Source organism: Ptiloglossa arizonensis, chromosome 7 (genome assembly GCF_051014685.1).
Source record: "Ptiloglossa arizonensis isolate GNS036 chromosome 7, iyPtiAriz1_principal, whole genome shotgun sequence".
NCBI lineage: Eukaryota > Metazoa > Arthropoda > Insecta > Hymenoptera > Colletidae > Ptiloglossa > Ptiloglossa arizonensis.
This window is the reverse complement of record NC_135054.1, coordinates 4826333-4835000: the sequence shown is the minus strand read 5'-3', so window position 1 is coordinate 4835000 and position 8668 is coordinate 4826333. Positions and strand designations below refer to the sequence as shown.

At 35.4% G+C, this 8668-nt stretch overlaps 1 protein-coding gene across 2 annotated transcripts in view; it reads left to right on the top strand.

Annotated features, from left to right (window-relative positions):
* Positions 1 to 3795, top strand: part of Foxo (forkhead box, sub-group O) — a 276490-nt gene extending 272695 nt beyond the window's left edge. For both annotated transcript variants that reach the window (XM_076316421.1, XM_076316423.1), the window contains exon 8: positions 1 to 3795. This exon is cut by the window's left edge and continues 4618 nt beyond it. The gene's annotated coding sequence lies outside the window, so the exon portion shown is untranslated.
* Positions 3796 to 8668: the final 4873 nt, after the last annotated feature.

Below are 8668 nucleotides of genomic sequence, written 5' to 3'. Positions count from 1 at the left end.
GATATTCTTTTCTTTCTGTTATCACGTTTTGTCCTTCATATGTCGCCTTACTTTTTTTCTGGATTAAGCAAACAAGCTTACCGTATCTTTCAGTTGTCGACTCATCGTTATTCAAGGTCAAATGATTCTTTTGACGACAATTGAAATAAAATAAATAATCGTTGACGTTACCATTACCTTTATTGGTTAAATATTTCGGCGATCCTAGTTTGGATCACCTTTGACAAAAATTTATTGATTTTTAAACATTAAATTCTCTTGTGTGGTCAAATTCGTAAGAACGTTATTATCTCATCTACAGCTACTTTTCTTCGGGATAATTAATTAATTAATTAACTTATTCACGGTAAATGATAAAGATATGTATAGAAATGAAAACAGTTAGGGGCAAAAAATATTCGTTAAGTGTATATACGCGCTGTAATAGCGTGGTCGTTTGTAACTTATACATTCAGTTGAATAATTTTTTATGGAATTAATTATATATCATCCTTGCTTATCTTGAAACGATGAGTTCATATACATATAATTAAAGATTTTCACAATTTTCTTTAAAATCGTCATAGTTTGATAGATGTAACGAAACAGCGAAATTTTGATATAAATACTTCAATACATTCTCATGTAGTCCTTTCAAATCAAAAGCATCAAGACGCGTGTATATACATTTAACAAATATTTTTTACACCAATTATAATTTTTGTACGTATTCATTGTTAACTATAATAAGTTAATAACTATCTCGAAGAGACCTAATTTTAGACCATATAATAAAGTTTTTACAATTTTTATCGCACGAGATACACCATGGCACGAATTCCTTTCAAAGACCAACAAATTATTACCAAAGAGGATCCGTACAAGAAATAGAAACATTTGTTCAAACAAGGTAATCTTGTTTCAATATTGTCCATCGACGACATCGTAAAGTCTTTGCAATTATTGGAAAATTAAGATTACGAGTGGCGAATTTCACCTTTACAGCCGAGAAAATTGTGATTGATCAACGACACGTACAACGTGATCGTGATTTTCTAGATCGAGTACACCACGCCTCCTACGTAGAAATTGCCATTCGTTAAGTGGAAAATGTACATACAAAGTGAACCGTCAGTCGTCGTTTCGGTCTTGTTCCACGTGAGATCCGTCGACGATGCGTTTCCTGTTCCCTTAAGGTGAAGAACGAAAAACGAGCCTTTGGTTTTGAGTTAAATACGAACTTGATCGTATGTGTTCATAAGGAATTTACGGGATAGTAATGTTCGGTGCGAAGCATATTTTCGGATCAATGCGCGAAGGGGGAAAAAAATGAAAAATAATAGCGAGAGGGATACAATGTACTTCGATTCCCCTTAATCGGAATGCACAGGTCTGGCGACTCTAACTCTGGAACCTGGAATATTTCGTAAACCTCTGAACGTTTAGGAAAAGTGACGACGAAATTTATTTATTGCTATAGAGAACGCAGCATTGGTCGTCTTTCAAATCTCGTTCAATGTCGTAACGACTAAGATAGAAAATGATACTTTTAATTCTTCGGATCGTGAGAGTGAAATTCCGTTTTATCGAAGTTTGTAGCACGCACGCGGGCTAACGACACACGTTTCGTAACTTGTGGGACTACTGTTTAATATTTCTTTCATTCTGGATCGTTAGTAATCACGCGAACGTAGAATAGTATATGAGTCGACGTATTCGAAATTTTCTTGTATATAAACAATAACGTAGGAAAAGTTATAGCACGGTTACTAACAGTCTAGAATAAAATACCCATTGTACATTAACTTGCGGTTCCGAGAGACATTATTCGCACTATTAAAGTCCTCCAGGTATGTGCTACGGACGTCGATAGAAAGAAGCGCGATTTTACGGTAAAGGAAAACAAGATGTAAACGAGATTTGAAAAGTTCTCTGCTCTACGTTCCTCGCATCGTGTGACGTTAACAATAATTGATAAAGTCGATTGGGTTCGAGCGTTAGGGTGGCTCACCCTGTGGGTACTCTTCTCGGGATACCGTGTTCGTTCGAGTTTAAAATCGATGTTGCAAACGTTGCGCTTCATGTCCGGTCGAGTTGTCGAGTTTTTTTCAGTGACGAGTGAACGAGAAAACGTGGGAAAGCGTCTTTGTTGGGAGAAACGTTTCCGAATGCTGGAATCTCCGCACGAAAAATCAGAGAGGAACCACGTGAAATTCTAGCTCGTATATCCGTCCACTGATTGTAGAATTTTGGATCGAAAGAAAGAGAAACGTTGCGTCGCTGTGTGGTTAGGCTATCAAAGATGGCGGTATGCAATTGTAATTATTAGGGAAGCGCCGGGCGCACAATAAAGAAAAGTCAATTTTCAGTAACATTTATCGAGTCTGATAATGGAATCGAAAGGTTTCGTAATAGGTTAACTCCATTTAATTTTGCAGTAATTGTTCCTCGAAAAAAAAAAGAAAAAAATGAAGCTCCTACATTTGCAACGAAGTTCCTGTTCGTTTATTTTTAAATCCTTGTTCAATAAATTACGAGCACCCCCCAGGGGTATTATACTGTTCGTATCGAGACCTTTCGTGAGACTCAAAGATTTCATTTGTAAAGTTGTCGCGAATCGGCTAAAACGCGAGGGAAATATTCGTCTTTCCTTCCCGGGAAATTTCGAGAGAGTTGTCTAGTTTTTATTAATCGTACGAGGCGTCTCGCCATCCAGCAGCCAGCACGCAAGGCGCAATCGTTCACTGCGATCCGAGGGCGTGAATGATCATCGATGACGTGAGCCGCGACGATACCTGCGGAATAATCTTTAAAAAAAGCGAGCCCAAGTAGTACTTTCCTCCACCGTGATTCGGCACACGTAAGCGAAGCGTTGGCTTGGTAAAATATCTTAGATAAATATGTTACTACCTAGAGGTACACGAAACTATATTACGTAGTCAATGTTAATAGCGCGACGGAAAAAGAAAACACGAAACGGCGTGCGAGAAGGAAAGAATGCAAGGAAGAGAGTGCAAGAGCAAGAGAGAATGAGAAGGTATTTCCATACGATGAACGTGTATAGCCAGACCCTATTGGAAACTGATTTACGCTTAAGACGTCCAACCTTCGCCCGTTTTCTTTGCCTGCAGACACCAGTGAACCTTGATCCGCGAACACGGTTTTTCTTTTCTTTTATTATTGTACGGAGACACGTAACGAGCATTTTCCCCGAACATCACACAAACCGATTCGATCGCCAACGGCAGCCTCCGATCGGTCGAATCTCAAACACGATCGACGCGTGTTCCAGATAAACGATGGAAAATTCGACCTTCCACTTTCCGTATTTTACCGAACTTTCGAATAGAACGTTCACGGTTAAGTTACTGTCGGATTTACCTTCGAGGGTAACAGATCTCGTCGTTAACGCTGCGCGCGCGCACGCGTCAATCGAATCACGATTTTTTAGCTCGAAATCGATCGAGATGCAGAGAATCGACCGTTACGAGCGCTCCTTCCTCGCAACGGTGCGGCGGTTTCCATTTCCTTGTTTTCGCGCGTGAAAGCCCCCTGTTTTGTAAGCAACGTTACCGATACCGCGGCAAGCCGTAACACCAGCGATTGTAACTCTTAATTCCTTGTAGCCCTATAGTATAATATTTTTCTTTCCTTCTTCTTCTTCTCATTTCTTTTCAGATTATGCGCGAGTAAGCACAAACGTTTGAAAGAAACTGTATAAGATATGTAGACATATATTTGAAACTTGAGTTATATATTTAACATGAATACTATTTAATATATGATTCAAGCTTATAATAAACGGGTTGTATAGAAGTATTGTTAGTAACGTTTCTTTTTCACCTTTGTAACACCTGCTGTCCGCTTCTGTCTACCATCCCTCGTGTTCCTTTCTTCCAGCGTTGATTTCACCACCAGACTCGGTACATTTGCCAAAATATATTCAAGTAACTGAGAAGATAGGTTTTGGATCGAAGGTAAGTTAACAATTTGTAACTTTATTTTTGATAATAAACGGTTTAAGATGAAATGTGAATACAGAATATTATGTATAGAATCACTTCGGAATAAAATAGTTCGGTATTAATTATGGAAAAATTATTCCAGTTGACAAACTTTGACAGGCTGTTTGGTCCGCTTAAACCGTTTATTAATTGAAGCAAAAACGGAATGTTTAATAGTTTTTAATTTGACTACGTCTTACAAATTTTTACCGGTTCGAATAAAAAAAAATATATTTGATCCTAACGTTCAGTTATAAGCGGATATCGAAAGAGTTATTGAATTTGTTTAATGGGTTTCATTTTAAGACACGTAAAAGTTTTTAAAAATAAAAATTTGAATTCCAAAATGAACACATACCTTTTTAACGACTAATATTTCTAATACACTTAATGTCGTAATATCGAGAAAAAGTTAATATTTTCGTTAAACGTTTCGACCTGTTTCTTTGATTCCCTTTCGGTGTACAAGAAATTCAAATAATCTACGTAATTAAACAAATCGATATTTTGTTCGCCGACATAAAAGAAGTTCTCATTTTGTGTTTCGCGCGTGAAAGCCCCCTGTTTTGTAAGCAACGTTACCGATAAGCGGACAGATTTTACATCGTAGCAAGTTGTAAATATTGTAATAAGTAATCAATTTGTACAAGAAGAACTAAACGCCCATAAATTAATGCGAAAAAGAAGATATTTATAATCGATAACCCATTAATATTAATAATTTCACAAAATACGTTGTTATAAGATGCTTACTGTTTTTATACATTAAAATACGAAAATGAACGTATACATTTTTATTATACAAGATAATCGATACTTGGTTTTCTTTCTATAACAATTGTAGGAGAAATATTAATTAAATTTGATTTAAAAAGTGTTAATGTATTTACAATCAATTATTGCTGATATTTTTGGTATAAAGTAACCCACGTTTAGAAAGTTTGGTGTATAAAGTAGGTTAAAATTCGTGGTAAGACTGTATAAAGCATTTCATCCTTGTGAAAAATAAGTGAAAAGAATGTAATTTTTTCATAAGAAATTCCATTTTGAACAATATCGAATTTAGAGGTATATAGAGTATTGTAAGAAGAAAGAAATAACAATCTCGGTTTAAGGGGAATGTGGACAGCGTTGAGGAATTTTGCCTTACGAAGGTAAACTGTACCTCTGTGTGTCTGACTATAATGTCTGATCCAATACAGTCGCACAGGTCTTTTCTTCCGCAAAATATAGATACAGATTCTGGACTGCCTCAATGCCCTGTCATTTATAGTAGATTTAAACCTGACAATTTAATTAGATAGTTTAGACAGAAAATACACGAAAATAGTACGATTAAAAATTGATTAAATAATATCTTCGATACCATAAAAGCACTTTAGATTAGCATTCGTGGATGTACTTCGTGAATATAAATCGAATAAACATGTTAGTTATGAATGAGCTTTCAAAAAAGTTAAAGTTGATAAGGTTAAAGTTCAACCATGAGTGATAAAAGTAGTTTAAAATTTTGAAAATCTGTTTCAATCGTTAAAGGTGTCATTTGTCATCTTGCGAAATAAATTGCAAATATAATAAAAATATATTTGATAATTTGTATTTAACTCTGATGTATATGTTTGTTACGAAGATACTGAAGTGTAATATTTCAGGATTTTTATCGAGTTTACTTTGTCGTGATACACAAATAATCGAAAAAATGTAACTTTCCATTAAATGTACTGACGTGTTCATTGTGCGAGCTCTTGGTACAAATTTTTTACAAAATTCAATGCTAATTATAGAATCCATTACTGCTATGCTGGTAAAATACTTTCTTTTACGTTGAATGTATTGCTTTAATTTTATTGCAATTTTATTACACATTTAGACACATTATTAATACATTTTTACGAAAATCCTTTTAAATGTAAAGGATGATTAATCGTTGAACGATGAAAATGATAATTATGCGTAAAAATATTTGTGCTCAACGTCGCTAAGAATTCTAACAACAAGATTGTTTAGAAAAATGAAGCAATGTAATATCGCCATCGTTGGTTTCTTCATTTTAAACATCGTCTTCGGAATATTATTGGTGTACAATTTTTGCGTATTATTATTAGATTCAGCTTGCACGATGAAGATTTATTTTCCATCTCAATTATAAATATATTTGCGAAGATAATAGGAGAAAGATAATAGTAGTGCTAGCGAAGCTAGCTTCCATGTATTGGGTTGTTCGAAAAGTCATTTAGTTTTCCAAAATGGAGAATATGTAATTTAATAAAATGTTTTACACTCTAAAAAAATCGTGTTTCATTTTCACCAAAGGAAACGAAATGACCTTCCGAACAACCTAATAGAATGCAAAATTAAGTTTCGTGTCTCGTTACGCACCATCTTGTACGTAAAGTATCATGCAACGAACGTAAAACAACTAACGGAGAAGATAAAAATGACACGCGTGCGTACTATCCAGTGTAGACAAGCATAAGATTTCTATTTCTCGGGAACTAGGATTCCGGAGTTACGTTCGAAACTTTCAAGATTTCTCGCGACTTTCGAAGCCTTTAAAGATCTTCGCAATTCCAGTAATATTCCGTACGATCCCGAAACTTTCCGAGTCGTCGATTTGCTCGAAAACTTTATTCTCATTTTTGTCTTTATCGGGCTCGATTTCGACGATCGAGGACTGAACAGATACTGAACAGATGTCATTTGAATCAGAAACAGCTACCGTCGATTATAAAGAAGTCATCGGTAAGCTACCGATAATTATCAATTTATCGACACTACGATCAAAATATTCGTAATTTTAATATTAGGCACTCTCAGAAAAAATATTTTACATTGGAAAACTTCAATAATGTATTAAGTTTTGTCATCGTTCTAATACCAATTGTATTGATACGACGCGAAATGCTTCTTACATCCACGTTTGACGTCGTCATAGTTGGTGAATAAATTTCTGCTAGAAATTGCGCCAAAGCACACAGTACACCGAGAAATTAAAACGCAATTGAATGCAAGATATATTTTCTTTGATGCAGTAGCTACAGTTTAAGGAGGACGTTATCCACGCTGCAGCAAAAATACATATAAAGAAATAAGTATAAAAGTAAGGAATTACTTTTTCCAACTTTATTGTCAACATTTTTGAGTGGACGCGATAGAAATAATTTTATCTTATATTCAAATTTGTCCTATAATAGACACAAGATGCGCAATTAAAGAAGTATCATCCTATATAATATCCTGTATAAAATAATCCTATATAAAGTATCATTGAGTTGATCGAAAAGTCGTTTCGATTTGTTTTGGTGAAAATGAAACACGTTTTTTTTAGTGTATAAATATTTTATTAAATTATATATTCTTCATTTTGGAAAACTAAATGGCTTTCCGAACAACCTAATATTTTCTTCGTAAGGGATCTCTACTCAGTTTCGACTAATTTCGACAAATTTCCAACAGGTGTGTCAATCGCGCTTCTCTCGCGCCTTGTATTCTTACACGCAATCATTCCCTTTCATTCTAATCCTTAACCTTTCTCACTCCATGCACCTGATCACGTTCACCAAAAATTCTTCAGTCTGGCGTGATCTCAATTACTCGTCTTTCGCACCTTAGTTCGTACATCATTCGCTCGTCTATTCCGAACACTTCGCATTTCTTTCGAACCACACAGACCATCCGTTCCCACGTATTATCACATAAAAAATCAAAAACACAATATGTCATTCGTCGTCTAAGTGTGGCGATTGTTCCACAGATTGTCTACAGTCCGTATTTTTATTTTGCATTAATATTGTATAGATAACATTCATTTTATGTTCCTTATTTTGCATTTTATGTATGCAATTGTGAATCATTCAAATCTAGAATCGCAAGATCCTTTCTCAAACGGTAGACGATAGTCGGTACTTTTTTGACTGTCTACTTATTTTGTTTACCTATATATGCGCCGTGTTATTTTTTTCGTTAAAAAGCCATGGAGATTGTCTCTGGACTGCGTCATTCACCTGAACTTCGAAAACATTGCTCTACCCGAAAGCAATGTTTTGCTCCAAAAATTCTGAGCAGCCATTTCCTATTCTGTCTTGAGCAGAGTATAGTCGTTTCTACTCTCAGGTGAAAATTTTTACACTGGATTGAAATAACAGTACCACTCCGATCATTGTTTATGTTTACTCTGTTCGAGATCAAATTCGCTACCGGCCTCGCTTTCAGGCGAATCGGCAGTCCCGATCTTATCATTTGAATGCGAGTGCTTCTATATTCGCTGTCTGTTGTAGATTGTCTGAGCACATTGGTATAGTTACATGACATTAAAGGACATGCATTCGCCTGGGAATCCTAGCAGCTAACCATGTACGAAGTTGTCTCGGTTCAAGATGAAAATCTCGATCCACGTCGCTTTCATGCGAATTGCCGGTCCCGACTTCCTTACACGAAAATGGGAACTACTGTACCAAGTTCGACCGCTTTTAACGACTATATTATTAATATAGTTCGCTTTCAAGTCAAAATTTTTACCAATTTGTCTTTTGTAGGTTGTACTAATCGTTGCAAGTTTCTTCGGAATAATTGTTTTGTTCAAATGTATCTCGTGTGTTTAATTTTATATAAGATCCATTATAGTATCCATGTTGTGATCCATAGCAATAAGAATACGACAATTTTTATGCTTTTTCTCGTACACT